This window comes from Canis lupus, chromosome 6 (assembly GCF_048164855.1).
Source record: "Canis lupus baileyi chromosome 6, mCanLup2.hap1, whole genome shotgun sequence".
NCBI lineage: Eukaryota > Metazoa > Chordata > Mammalia > Carnivora > Canidae > Canis > Canis lupus.
This window is the reverse complement of record NC_132843.1, coordinates 69,189,826-69,204,892: the sequence shown is the minus strand read 5'-3', so window position 1 is coordinate 69,204,892 and position 15,067 is coordinate 69,189,826. Positions and strand designations below refer to the sequence as shown.

The following is a 15,067-nucleotide window of genomic DNA, read 5'->3' as shown; positions in this document are numbered from 1 at the left end:
GTTTGAAGGTAAGCAGCAGGAGTCTTAAGAACTTAATTTTAAGAAATTCAAAGAGCAAAGAATGCACTTTGTTCTTTGAGTTTCTTAAACCTATATTTCATATCCTTTCATAATAATTTGTCTTTTATGGATAAAATATACACAAATCACTTAGGAAAAAAGGCATCTGAAATGACCTTGGGCGACCAAGTTCTTCTGTTTTTTAAATGGCACGCACAGAGTATATTATTAAGACTTCTATATGGTAGCATTTCTAACACAGCTCAGAAAGAGAATTTACCATTTCTTTATTATTCAGTTCAAATATAAGGGCAAAGAAACTTACTCATAGGATTTCTTTTTTTAAGGTTTTCATTTATCAGCTCCTGGAAAAAAAAAAAAAAAACTGTTATAGGCAAAATCCCAACATGATAAAACCAGAACTAAAGTAATAGTGGCTAGGGGGGAACCTCTAAGTGAATTATTATGATCCTAGGCCCAAAAAAAAATTATTCTTGTCTGGTTCTCTCATCTGACCCCACTACAGACTGGCTTTTGTCCACTTCACAGCACTTGAGTCATTAATGATCTCCTCCAGGACAAATTGAACGTTCTCTCTTCTACCCTAACTCACTTTAATCTATTTGTTGCCTTTGTTCGACTCAACCACTACCTTCCTCCTCCTCCATAAGCCTCTCTTCTAATTTTGTCTGATCCTGTAGTATTTCTTTCCTTTTCAATTTTTTATATATTTTAAAAATAAAAATGAAAACGACAATTAGAGATGAGGGAAAAAAGCACCCCAACCCAAATACTATTATTTCATTGGATTCTCACTCCCGCCCCAGTTTTCTTTTCCTAATCGGTTTTTACATATTACGAGCAGGACTTTGTATCCTCCTTTTTCTACCAAATATTTTAATTGTTTTTCACACGTTGCTATAGAATCTTTGAAACCTCCATCCTTGATTCCCTTTAATAATTTCATCTCTCTCTCATTCTTTCTCTGTCTGTTCTTTTCCCCTTGCAAATTCTCCCTTCTCCCCAACAAATCCAATGCTGAGCCAAAATCTACTTTATATCCCACATTCTCCTTTTATGTTCAAGTATTCCTTTTGTTCTTTTTTTAAAGATTTTATTTATTTATTTATTTATTTATTTATTTATTTATTTGAGAAATAGAGAGAGAGAGAGCTGGGGAGGAGTAGAGGGAGAAGAACAAGCAGACTCTAGGCTGAGCACTGAGCCCAACGAGGGGCTCCATCCCACTACCTCGGGATCATAACCTTAGCCAAAGTCAAGACTCAGATGCCCAACCCACTGAGCTGCTCAGGCACCCCAACTAATCCTTTTGTTCTGATGATATGAATACTATTTCAAAAATAAAATAAAGCTGTCCCACTAATATGTTCATATCAAAAACAAAACAAAACAAAACAAAATATTCATATCCAAATACTACTTATCCTGGAAGTTAATCTGGCAGTATAGATCAAAGATGTAGTCTTCTGAAATGCCTAGAACATCTTTCCTCTAAATAATTCTCAAGATTTTTCAGAGTTCCTAGAAAAGTAACAATTAGTTACAGACACTTAATTAGTAATTTTCAATAAGATTGATACCAGATTATCATTTTCCAAATTCTTCTCCAGATAAGACTAGAGCAATACTAGTAGAAGTTCAGTTTTTTTAGAAGGGGAAGAGGATGTGCCATGATCCAAAAGAAAAGAAAAGGTTGGGAAATTTTTATTTTTAAAAATTTAAAAGATTCTGTCACTGTAAAAATTTTCAGAGTCTTTAACATGTTAACTCCAACACCTAGCACAGTCGGTAGGTGTTCATTACATATCTGCTTAATATGTGAATATGCATTGTGAATCTCCAGGAGATAACACATGTAACATTTCCCAAAAGAAAAGCAATTTATTTATTAGAGACATTTAAACAGCTAATATTTAAAAGATTGTCTATTGCCACAATGTTTAGTTAATAACTCCAGACAATCCTAATATCCATCAACTAGGGTTGATTGAACAAACTATGGTACAATAAAAGACCTTGTAGCTATTATAGATTGTGAGATAGGTCAGTTATGTGTTGAATATCTAAAGAATGACTTGATCTTCTCTTGTTGGAGTTGGAAGAAGAGAGCACTTGGGGCCAGTCTTGGATCAGCTCTGCTCCTTGTTAGCTTCAGACTCAGTTTCCTCAGCTCTATAACAAAGCTTTTGAATTAGATGATATGCAGGATCCCTTTGGTCAAAGTCTGATGACCTCATCTGAGATGTCTCACTTTAAGATGTAATGAGTTTTTTGGAAATTAAATGAAGTGCAAGGGGCGTCATGCAATGGATTAGATTCTTTTTCTATCTTCTCCATGGACTGCAAACATTTTAATAAATAAATAAGCAAATAAACACATTTGTATATCAGTTCTGTGCAATGTATCAAAAAGTCTTATAAATTTGCAGACACTTGACTCGGCAATTCTAAATTAGGATCTATTCTAGTGCATTATTCAAGAATGTAAAAAAATATTTAACTTAGCAAAGATGCTCATTTCAACAGTAGGAAAAAAAAGGACAGTATTTTACAACAAGGAACTTGTTAAATAGATGATGGTGCATTAAAAGATGACAGAGCATTATAAAATATCACAGTATGAAGTCATTAAAATGATGGAGAAAAATATTTAATGTTATGGAAACAGATTTACAACATATTTTTAAGATGAAAAAGCAGGTTATAAAAGAGCAGTGTACAGTATAATCCCATTTTTATTGTAAAATATTTCTATGTTCATAAAGAAAGGTGGAGAAGGATCTACAACAAAAACTTTACGCTGGTAATCACTGGGTTTTGTATGTGTTTTCTAAGCCTCATAAAGTTAATATACGTTGCTTACAGAGCAATAAAATCAGTGGTCTTATCATTTTTTCCCAAGTTTGTTTCCTTAGCACTCTAGGTAACATAAATAAATCATTTATGGTCAAAGGAAAAATGGGATTCAATAAAACTACATCAGTAAATGCTTGCTTAAAATGGTAATGTTCATAACACTGCCATCGAAGATGCCTAATCTCTTTTCCAAAAGTGATGAAATTGTGGTAAGAACAGAAATGAATTTTTTAAATGTCTCTAAAGACATGATAGCTTCAATTGCATATAGCCTTCTGTTTCTTGATCCTTGTATTAAATGTTGATAAGCACCAGTGTCTATGACCAAGAACTAAAGGAAATCAAGGTGTCATGATCCTGAATACTTCTCATAAGGTTATTTGAAGACACAAAAATCTTAAGGAACAATCCCAAGAAGCCTCTGTAATGACATTGTAATGCCATTCTTAACATCCCTGCCTTTACATTTCAGAAAATAGCATAATTTATTTAGAAGGTTGTGGAATCCACAGAGGATTGACGATTTTTATTTTCTCTAGACCATTCAAAGGAATACCATTTTCAGCTTCCATCATAAATGAAGATATTCTAACTATAAAATGGTTCAAATCTCAGATTTTTTTAGAAAAGTCCTTTAAACTGAGTCTGCTTAGCTTTATAAGTAGATATTGCATTATTCCTATTTGTCTTACTTTGCTGCAGACTGGCAAAAGCTTTGGCAGGTACAAGCACCGCTTTGTAAGAGTCCCAGCCCTCAGTAGAGAGCTCGCTGTAAAAAATGCACCCAAACAAAACAGGTACTATGTATATGTAGTCAACTATCCAGAAAGATGTTGAGAAACAGAGGATTTAAGAAAGTAAACTATGCTTAGTGATGTTTAGGTTAGGAGAAGGCAATTTTTTTGGTTGAAGTTAATTTAAATACTGTTTTGTTATTAGGGTCACTAAAATGACCCTAATCATCTCCCTTCCACTGTTTCCCAAAATTTAGTCATTCAAGTCTTGTCTTCACAATTTTCATCGTATTTACAGAGCACCTCTACTATTATGTCCTTAATATTTTCCCTTTAGGTCTCCTCCACTGGGCAATCACATCTATGTAATCAGAGGTTTGATTGGTTCATGTACACACTTAACCATTCTGCCCCCCAAAAGGATCTTGCATATTTGTCCCACAAACCCTGGTCTAGCTTGACTTCCTCACTTGGCTGTGGCCCAGTATGTTAAGTAACATGTCCGTGTCATGGTCTTACTTGAAGAGTTTGATAGAGAAGTTGGTGGATGCGAACCACAGTAGCAGTGCACAGGAGATTCTGTTCATGGCCTGGCAACGTAATTATCTACAAGTTACATATATAATTTCAAAGATGTTTCAAAGATGATGGAAGTTACCTGCCTCTCCTACTACCATTTTCACTTTTTTAAAATAATTCTTAAATGGCTCAACACTCTGCCTTGTATTATCCATTTATCCGACAAATATTTATTGAGTACCTACCTTGTACCAAGCACCTGCCTGAGGTTACAGCAATGAGCAAAACAGACAAAACACCTTGCCCTTATGAGGCTTCCATTCTAGTAGATTATTACAGCTTCCTAAATATATGTTATGTTTCCTCTTTGAGATTCTAAACTCATGAAGTTCAAGAAGTGGGTCTAATATAACTTTGGCTCCTCCATGGTACCCAAGAGAGAGTTTTGCAGTGTTAATCCGTGACTGAACAATGAAAGGATGCACAAGCCCTTCAGTCTATCTGTCCTTTGACCCCAAGAACTACATTTAGTCACTTTGCTTTATTTTACTTCATCTATTTTTTCTCTCCAGTTTTTGGTTTCTTTGATTTCAGTCTACAAAATTCCAAAGATGGGAAAAGACAAAGATGTAGCTTGTGATGAAGGAAAACCAGCAAGCAATGCAAGCAAAAAATGAAAATCTCATAGGCTGCTTGCAAAGTGGTATATTTCAAAAATATAAGTCAGTGAAATAAATGCCAGGATGTCTAAAATTTCTTTAAAAGTAGCCATTAGAAAAAAAAAGTAGCCATTAGAATATATACAGATAAAATATTTGTTTGCCCTGTGTGTACTTTTCAAAATAGTTCAATATGTTATTTGGCTCTTTAAATTAGCTGTATTTAAAGATACTGTTGCGTAAATTCATTTGTTATCAGGCAAAGTAACAAATCCTCTTTTTCCAGCTTAAGAAAATATATTGTATTTACCTTAAATTTTCATGATCTCCCAAATAACAAACATCTGATGCTGCTAATGTTTAATCCTTATTAGGAAAGAAAATTAAACCAAACATTTTTAAAGATTTTATTTATTTATTTGAGAGAGAGAATGCGAGCAAGGGAGAGGGGCAGAAGGAGAGGGAGATACAGACTCCCCACTGAGCAGGGAACCCTACATGGGGTTCCATCTCAGGACCCTGGGATCATGACCTGAGCCCAAAGCAGATGCTTAATCGACTGAACCACCCAGGTGCCCCCAAAGATTTCTTTTTAAGTGTTGGGATAACTCGAAGTTAAGATGTTGACAGTTGACTATTTTTAGCTTTTGCAATCCATGCAAAAGCTTCTTCAATTCACATTTCAATTCAATTCTTCAATTCACATGACTTTTTCCTCTTGTATTTTTCTCCCCTCTTATAAAAGAAATATATTCAAATTCTGTGTAAAAATTAAGCTTATAATACAGGTAGACTAAGGCTTTAAGGCTTTAAATATCACACCTCATCTCTTCTTTTAATGGAACTCCTCTGTCCTCATATAAAATCTATGGATGAGTTGCTCAAGGTCACCAGCCATTGGTTACAGTCAAATTCTGTACCCAGCCCCTTCCTCCGGCCACTAGATGACACTGCCTCCTCCAAATTAAGAAAGTTGTTAACAAGTCTCAATAAGATAGAAATATATAGGGATCCCTGGATGGCTCAGCAGGTTAGAACCTGCCTTTGGCCCAGGGCGTGATCCTGGACTCCAGGGATTGAGTCCCACATCAGGCTCCCTGCATGGAGCCTGCTTCTGCTCTCTCGCTCTCTCTCATGAATAAATAAATAAAGTCTTTAAAATAAAATTCTTAAAAAAAAAAAAGATAGAAATATATAAGACTTCTAAACTTTGTTACATTTAGTCCGTTTACAAAATTTTTATGGGGGAAAAAGTGGTGAGACTTTCCAGAGATAAAGAAAATATCTTATGAATCTAGCTGAGAACCAAATATGTTAATAATGGGACCTTTCCTTGGGCCTTTATTGGTTTTTAATTCAATTTTAAGTATCTAGTTAAAACTATTATATTTCCTAAATCATAAGGACAAAGCCAGCTTAAGCTCTTTTTCTTTCTCCTTCCAAATACAAGAGAATATGGCTGGTAGTTTAAGAATTGGTCAATCTCACTCTGATATAGTTATTTATGTGCTTTCTCTGACTTAGTTACTCCTCCCACTGATAGAAATAGTTTCTTCTTCTAGGGTAACTCTGCCTCTAGTAAAATGCTGCAGTGTAGCTGAGATGCTGGTGTTAGGGCTATAAATTATGCATCAGGAACGCTCTTGCTGCACTTCAGCCTGGAAGCAGGGGTTTATTTCTGAGTCCACACTTTTGCTTGCCAGCAAGACAACAGAGCACAGTTACCACTGTTGCAGGTGAGTGTCTTTGGCCACCTGGATTCCACGCCAACCCTACGAGTCCTTGATCAGGAAAATAACAACAACAATAAACTCTCAGCCCTTTTAAAATTGTTTTTAACTATTTTGGAATAAAGACTCTGATCTTGAAACTCTCCATAGATTCACTACCTAGAATTGTTGATTCATTCTTGGAATATGGCTGTAATAGAGTCTAGGAATTAGGTCAAAAACATAACCAGCATAATATCCTCCTAAAATCAAAGTATCATCACTCATCAAAACCTTATCAGCCTTTTCAACACTTCAGTCACTGGGAAAATATTTGAGAATCTAACACATTACAAGTATGGAGGTCTCCACGGAGAAAACCAGCAAATATAATATATAGCATTTAAAGACCTTTAAACTTTAAAGGTTTAAAGACCTTTAACTTACATGGGGTATGTGTAACATTGCTGATTACATGTCAAGAAAGTACAGATAGCTGAGACTTAACCTTAGGGAATAGAAATTGTTATGGGCAAAAACATTGGGAGGAGGCTTCTCAGAATAGATAGAACTCAAGCTGAGCAAGATTTGCTCAGTGGTTGGATTTGCAGGTAGTGGTTGAACTTTTAAAGCCAGAAAGAAGAGCTTGACCTTGGTGACATGTATGATCAAGAACAAAGGGAAGTTCTTTGACAGAAAGTCTCATTATGAAAGCAATTATTTTAAGACAATGTGTTTGATGGCAGTAACTAGGGCACACAGAACTGGAAGAGACCCTATTCTGTTTCCTGGGGTTGCCTCTTGTGTTTGGGTGGTACCATGGTGCTGAGGCACCAAGTCCTTGATGATCTTTGGTCGTCAGTCCACACAGGTCTCTGCTGGGTTGTCCCTTGTTCTCATCCACAGTGCTTCCCTTGGATAGCTCACTTGTCCACTTGAGAGCCCCCCTTGGGGACATGGGAACCCACTCTCCTGCTTCCCGTGGGAGACCTCAGAGAGTCTCTCACACACCCATTTCTAGTACACAGGGAATTCTGGGGTCTACACGAGTCTAGCCCATAGGTCATCTCCATTCTGAAACTCCTGACAGTTAAGGGGTTTTTGTTATGTTACCCTACTCCTCCAGTGTTGCCTGGAAGGAAACAAAGGTGCAGGCCCCTTTCTCAAATAAGCACCCTGACTTCCCTCTTGCTTGGTCTTCTATGCGGAGGGAGTCCTTGCTCTACATCAACATGAATTTGTGAAGATTGGAGCCTGAGTCTCTGAGACCCTCAGCTCCTGAAGCCCAGGAGCCCTTTCTCTACTCCTCTGCAATATCATCTCTTCTCTGAGTCAGGGCCACTGACTGAATGGGAGAAATGGTGAGGGTATGAAAGGAAATGCAGAGCTGGCTATATGATCTCTGGCAATCTCAAAATATTACTGCTATTGCAGTAATCCAGGCATGAAGCCATAAGGACAGAATGGCATAAAAATAGAAACGAAGGGACATTGAACAAGAAATACAGTGAGGGAAGAAATAACGAAATCTTGTTTGTCGAATATGCACAGGACAGAAGGTAGGAGGAAATACACTTGAGGGACTGGATGGAGGTGATGTCGGCCATTGTTGGCCATAATTCCCCATGGTTTATATTCCCCCTTCTCCTTTGCCTTCACACACCCTAATCACGAGGTCCTGGTAATTAAATTAAAAGTTCTTCTTCTAAAAAAAAAAAAATCTTCCTCTTTTTTAAAAAATATTTTATTTATTTATTCATGAGAGACACAGAGAGAGAGAGGCAGAGAGAGACATAGGCAGAGGGAGAGGCAGGCTCCGTGCAGCGAGGGCTGATGCGGGACTCAATCCCAGGACCCTGGGATTATGACCTGAGCCAAAGGCAGGTGCTCAACCACTAAGCCACCCAGATGCCCCTTCCCTTTTCAAGATTTTATTTATTTATTTATTCATGAGAGACACAGGGATAGAGAGGCAGAGACATAGGTAGAGGGAGAAGCAAAAATTCTTCAAATCCATATCCCTCTTCTCCGTCACCACTGTCACTGCCCTTGTTCATGCCAGCAATCTTGCTCCTCTGGACCATCTACTGCATCAGACTTTCTCTCTCTCTCAGACCTCAGCCCCCTGTAATGCATCCTACATTCAGTCACGAAGATGATCTTTCTAAATCAACAATCAGATCACGCCAGCCAAATTTCTCCTCCTGCTCTGTAGCCCTCATACAGTGCATGGAACTCCTATGCACACAGCCTCACAGAACCCTACATCATGAGGCTTACCTTGCTGGCCCAGCTTCACCTGAGACCCCCCTACCTAGGGCTGTAGCCCAGGCCAAACGGTTAGGTTGCTTATTGAACTGGTTCAGGCCATGGACTCACCGCCACATGAACCCCACTGTTCCCTTGGACAAGTTATTTAACTATAGTGATTCAGTGTTCTCATCTATAAATTGTCATTAGGATGTTATTTAATTATGTCATTAAAATGATTTAAATAGATTTTAAGTATACCTGGTACATAGTAAGAGCTATAGAAGTATTTGTTAAATAAAAGAAAAATTCTTGGGGTACCTGGCTGGCTCAGTCAGTGGAGCCTGTGACTCTTAATCTCTGGGTTGTAAATTCAGGCCCCATATTAGGTATAGAGATTACTTAAAAAAAAATAAAATCTTTTTTTTTTTTTTTGAGTGTGTGGCAGGATTTTAATCCTGTATGAGGTGTCTTCCAGGCTTGGCAGGGACCGACCGGGAGCTTCTGGGACCGCCAGCTGGCCCAGGTCTGTGTAGCCCTGAAGAGGCGTCTGGCCATCATGATGTATGCCAGCTGCCTAAAAATAAATAAAATCTTTAAAAAAAGAAAAAAAAAAAAAGGAAAAGAAAAGAAAAAGACTTGCCTAGATGGTCAAGTCTCTCCTACTGCAGTTAATGTACACCTTCAGGTTCTTAAAATCCATTTGGGAGCCTTCTTTCTTTTGGTCAATCTTTAGTCTTTATTCTAGAAGGAACTAAAATGTCAGGTCTTCTATAAAGCCTTTCTACTGTATTTTGTTCCTCCCTCTATTAAAACTTTTGTTGTATTATAACTTGTTTTTTTTTAAGATTTATTTATTTATTTGAGAGGGAGAGAGAGAGAGAGAATGAGTCCAATTGAGCACGGGGTAGGGGAAGGGGAAGAGGGAGAAAGAGAATCTCAAGTAGACTCCCCACTGAGCACAGAACTGGATGCCGGGTTTGAGTCCATGACCCATGAGATCATGACCTGAGCAGAAATCACAGGATGTTTAACTGCCTGAGCCATGCAGGTGCCCCATATTATAACTTGTATTAATTTCGTATGGCTGCTGTGACAAATGACCACAAACTAGACAGCTTAAAACAAGAGAAAAGTATGCTTTCATGGTTCCCGAGGATAGTGTTCTGAAATCCGTATCACTAGGCTGCAGTTAAGGTGTTTGCAGGACCACACTCTCTCCGGAAGCTCAAAGGGAAAAGCTGTTCTTTGCTTCCTCTAGCCACTGGTGGCTGTGCGCCTTGCTGGGATTGTGGTCACATCACCATCCCCTTTGCCTCCATGATAACACTGCTGCTTCCTCCTGCCTGTGTCAAATCTCTGCGTCTGTCTTGTAAGCCACCCATGATTGCATAGAGGCCCCCCTGAATCTTGTCAAGCTTAATCTTGTCATCTCAAGATCCTCAAGTTTACACATCTGCCACACATTTTTAACCTATCTAACATTTACAGGTTCTAGGGAGGAGGATATAATATCTTTAGATGCTATTATTCAGCTATTACAGCAACTATGCGAATGTCCGTGTTCTCCTCCTTGTAAGACCAGGGTCTATCAAAGTGTAGGCACATAATATGTAATCAGTAAACGAAATACATTTAGAGGTACAGTGGTTTAAGGTCAACATCTGTGTGGTTCCCGGTGGTGCAGTGGTTTAGCTCTGCCTGCAGCCCAGGGTGTGATCCTGGAGACCCTGGATCGAGTCCCACATCAGGCTCTCTGTATGGTGCCTGCTTCTCCCTCTGCCTGTGTCTCTGCCTCTCTCTCTCTGTCTCTATGAATAAATAAATAAAATCTTAAAAAAAAAAAATCTGTTCTCCGTGTTCTTTGGTATTCTTTCTTTTGCTAAGGCTTTATTTCACCAGGCCAGAGCTATTTCTTTCATGTGCTAATCTGTGGTTGGAGAGATAATTTACTCCTGAATTGGATCAACTTCTAGGTTAGAGAAATTAAGCAAAGGGGGCCTTTGTCCTTGTATCAATTCCTCTGAGACATAGTGAAGCAAAGTCACCAAAAAACTCCGTTCAAACCCAGTCCCTGTCAAGCTAAAGGGCCGAAGAGAGGATAAGAGGTGAAGGGGCCCTGGCAGCTGGAAGGCGACTTTCACGGAATTTGAGAATGCAGAGTGGCAGACGGACAAGTATGAGCTGTATTAAGAGCGCTGTCATCAGTTTGCCTGCCTGGTTTGTTGCCATTGCTTAGGTGTTTATTTTAAACACAGTTTTCTTCGTAATTTAAGCTCCTAAATTCATGACTATTGCTTAACTTACCATTTCCCCATCTCGAGTCACTTGAGTTCAGCACAGACATTTTTCTGAAATGAGGCTATTTCTTTTCCAGTGTTCTTAAATCACAGCTACCTTCGCCCACAAGAATAAGTCTGTTCCAGCCACTGCTCACCTGGAGAGACAGCTCAGTAGCCAGGCTATTGTTTTCTTCCCAGCCACTGGAAATCTTTCCCAATGAGAGAGGGAAAAAAATCATTTGTAATAAAAGAAGTAAACAAGGAGGTTACTTCGCACAGTTAATCCTTAAAACAGTGAATTGTTTACTGTAGTATACATATTTATTTACTTTTATGCCAGTCTTTCATCTTTGTGCTGGTTAGATCCCCACAGAATCAGCATGTTAAAAACAAAAAGACAAAAACAACAACAACAAAAAAACAACTGTAGTGCCCAAAAACGTATCCAAGATTTTGCCTACGTAGGCATAGGCAGAAACATCCAAAGTTTGAAAAAAAGTTCTTTCGTTTACATAGAACGCCCACCTGTAATAAAACATAACTGTCAGAATTGATTTAAATCATGTGACTGGCATAAAGCTTATTTAACACAATAGTCTGGAAGCTTCCAGAGCTTTTATTGATCAGCGTAGACTGGCCAACAAGACCAACTTACCTCCTAAAATCATCTCAAATAACACTCTCCCTCTAGCTCTGCCCCAGTCACTCTGTCTTTCCTAGGTCAGATTTCCTCCTACCAATGGAACTTTGCACATGCTGTTCCCTCTGCTTAGAATGCCTGTCCCTTCCCCTCTCCTCTTGATTAAGTTCTATTCATCCTTTGGACTGTAGCTCAAGAAGTACTCTCTCTGAAAATCTTTTCCAGATTAGGTCAAAACCCCTAGGCACTGGCTTAGCACTTAACACCACTGACTATATTTCTTTCATTACCTGATTAACATCATCTTCTTCCACCAGACGGTACAAAACTCTGTGAGGGCACAGAACAAGCCAGTTTCTGGTATCATTATGTCACCAGTCCTTCTCACTGCTGCTGGAACACAGTAACCATGCAATAAATATTTAAATGTTGAATGAATATGTTGTAGAATCTCATGCTAGCTCTGCCTACGCTATTTAATTTCACAGGGCCTCATCTTCCTCATTAGTAAGAAGATGCCTCTCTCATTCCCCAAATCCTAGGATATTTATGGTTCCTATCTTGATCAGGATCAAGATTGATCAGGCCAGGGATCCCTGGGTGGCGCAGCGGTTTGGCGCCTGCCTTTGGCCTAGGGCGCGATCCTGGAGACCCGGGATCGAATCCCACATCGGGCTCCCGGTGCATGGAGCCTGCTTCTCCCTCTGTCTGTGTCTCTGACTCTCTCTCTGTGACTATCATAAATAAATAAAAATTAAAAAAAAAAAAAAAGATTGATCAGGCCAGAGCCAGAAAGCCAACACCTTCTGTTGTCTGCTTGCCATTTGCCATATACCAAGCAAGAAACTGGCATTCCCCCCACACCTTTGCCCCTCTCCTTAATGCTACTGCCTTGATTCTGACTCTCCTCCTCCTTCATTTAAAATACTGCAGACGTGGGACGTCTGGGTGGCTCAGCGGTTGAGCATCTGCCTTTGGTTTAGGGCATGATCTCAGAGTTTCAGGATCGAAGTCGAGCATCGGGCTCCCTGCATGAAGCCTCCTTCTCTCTCTGCCTGTGTCTCTGTCTCTCTCTGTGTGTCTCCCATGAATAAAAAATAAAAAAATACTGCAGATGCTCTCTTAAGTGGTGGGCCTGTGTTCAGGCCTCTCCTCTCACAGTTTATCTGCAAAGCTGCCAGTAGAACTCAGTCTAAACGCTGGATTGATCACAGCACCCCGCTGCTTCAACGTTTTCCAGTGGTTGCCATACCACATTTGCCACAAAGCTCACCTCTCCAGACCATATCCTTCCCTTGTTCCTGCCTCACCTCCTACTTTCTTGAGAACTCTGCTCTGCTCCGAATCACTCATAGGGCATCCCCACACACTCAGTTCTTTTAAGTCCCTCTTTGTGTGCAGTTCTCTCTGCCCAGGAAACTCTTTTCTACTCCTTTCCTGGGCAAGTTTCACCCATCCTTTTAGGCTCAAATGTTCCTTGAATGTGGCACAGGCCCTGGCCATTCTTCAGGCTGAGTTTGTCACTCATTGCCTGTATTCTCAGAATACTTTGCACAAGCCACCTCTCAAGGAGTAAGGGCACTCCTCAGGGAGCTGTGTTTATATGCAGAGGGACATCCGGGTTAAGATCGTGGATATTCCACTCAGATGGACTTGAATTTGAAACCAAATTCTGCAATTTACTGAGGCCTTGTAAGGGATTCTGAGTCTTAGTTTCTGAATTTTGGAAAAGGGGGGACTTAATGTCAATTCACTGAGCTGCTGCAGTTACAGAATACATGAGACACTGTGTTTGGTGTGCTTTGCACAATTGGCCCATTGTACTAACCGATGGTAATTATCATTGGCTTGTGAATGCGTCAAATGCAAAGACTCAGGCCTACATTTTGTCCCATCTTTTTATCCCAGCGACTGGCACATAGTGGCTGAACTCAGTGACTGCTTCTTCAAAACCATAAATGAAATAGTATCCATGCTATATTTTTCTTGACAGGAATAAGCTACAGGCTTTTTCATTTTAGGGATTGTATCGAGGAGTCAAAAAATTCTACTCTTCTTACGACATATCCTCCAAACTGTATTCATCTTTCCCTTTGCTAAACTAGTCCTGAATTTACACCTGTAACCTAATTTGAGATCAAACTTGGGTTTTTAGTTATTAAGTGTTGTCTGCTAAAGTCTCCCTTCACATTTTTAAAAGTTTCTCCTGCACACATGTCAGCTCCAGTCCTTAACTGCCATCCTTTGTAGCAACACAGATATCACACCCTACTTTCTCAGAGGAGTGACACCAACAGCATGCATGTGTATGGGCTTCAGGGCTTAAGTATTCTAGGAGCTACACATGTTCCTTCCAAATCCTGGGTGACTTGCAACCAAATGAGCTTTCCTGAGATGACAGGGAGGGGTCCAAGGGATCAAGACCACTGCAAATTCCAGCCCAGGGTTCTGGCTGCACAATGGCACTTGGGACCCTGGAAGGGTTTAAGTTCTTTGAAGGCCAGATTATCTCCCGTTTTCTCGGGGAAGAGGAAGTTTCTTGAAAGCAGAGACTCAGTGCTCCAGGCTGACCTGACTTTTCCTCTTCTGTCCATGTAATTAATTTCCACGAGAGGGGCAAAGGTTCCCATCTGAATACTCCGGAGGAAAAAAAAAAAAAATGAATACTCCGGAGACTCCTGCAAGGTCTGCAGCCTCAGGAGGCTTCCAAGCCTTTGACCTTTGGAAGGCGCCCTTGAACCCTCAGCGCATCCCACACTGTGCGGCCTCTCCTGGGCGCCCCAGGGTGACCCCGTCTAGGGCCTCGGCCTCTCCCGGGCGCCCCGGGGGGACCCCATGTAGGGTCTCAGGTGCTCCAGGGTGACCCCGCCTAGGGCCTCGGCCTCTCCCGGGCGCCCCGGGGGTACCCCGTGTAGGGTCTCGGGCGCCCCAGGGTGACCCCGTCTAGGGTCTCGGCCTCTCCCGGGCGCCCCGGGGGGACCCCGTGTAGGGTCTCGGGCGCCCCAGGGTGACCCCGTCTAGGGTCTCGGCCTCTCCCGGGCGCCCGGGGGGACCCCATGTAGGGTCTTGGGCGCCCCAGGGTGACCCCGTCTAGGGCCTCGGCCTCTCGGGGGGACCCCGTGTAGGGCCTCGGGCGAGGGCAGGGCACACAAGGTGCAGACACAGCTCCGTCCGCTGCGCGGGGCCCAGGCGGCCCGTCTGCCCCGCCCCCCCCAGGCCGTGCATCCCCCGCCGCCCGCGCACGGACCAGGGGCCGCGTCCGCCCTCCCGCGGGGACGCCCCAAGCGCCCGGGGCGGGCGGCCGAGGGGCGGGGGGCGGGGCCGCCGGGCGGGTTCCCTTCCCCTCCCCTCCCCTCCCCTCCCCTCCCCTCCTCTCCCCTCCCCCCCGCCCCCGGGG

General features: G+C 41.4%; 1 long non-coding RNA gene across 1 annotated transcript; it reads right to left on the bottom strand.

Moving 5' to 3' along the window:
• Window positions 1–11,329: 11,329 nt before the first annotated feature.
• LOC140634763 (uncharacterized) lies at window positions 11,330–14,629 on the bottom strand. Its single transcript, XR_012032145.1, has 3 exons — window positions 14,242–14,629; window positions 11,961–12,060; window positions 11,330–11,555 (listed from the first exon to the last, which is right to left on the bottom strand). It is a non-coding gene; the product is annotated as an uncharacterized lncRNA (long non-coding RNA).
• Window positions 14,630–15,067: the final 438 nt, after the last annotated feature.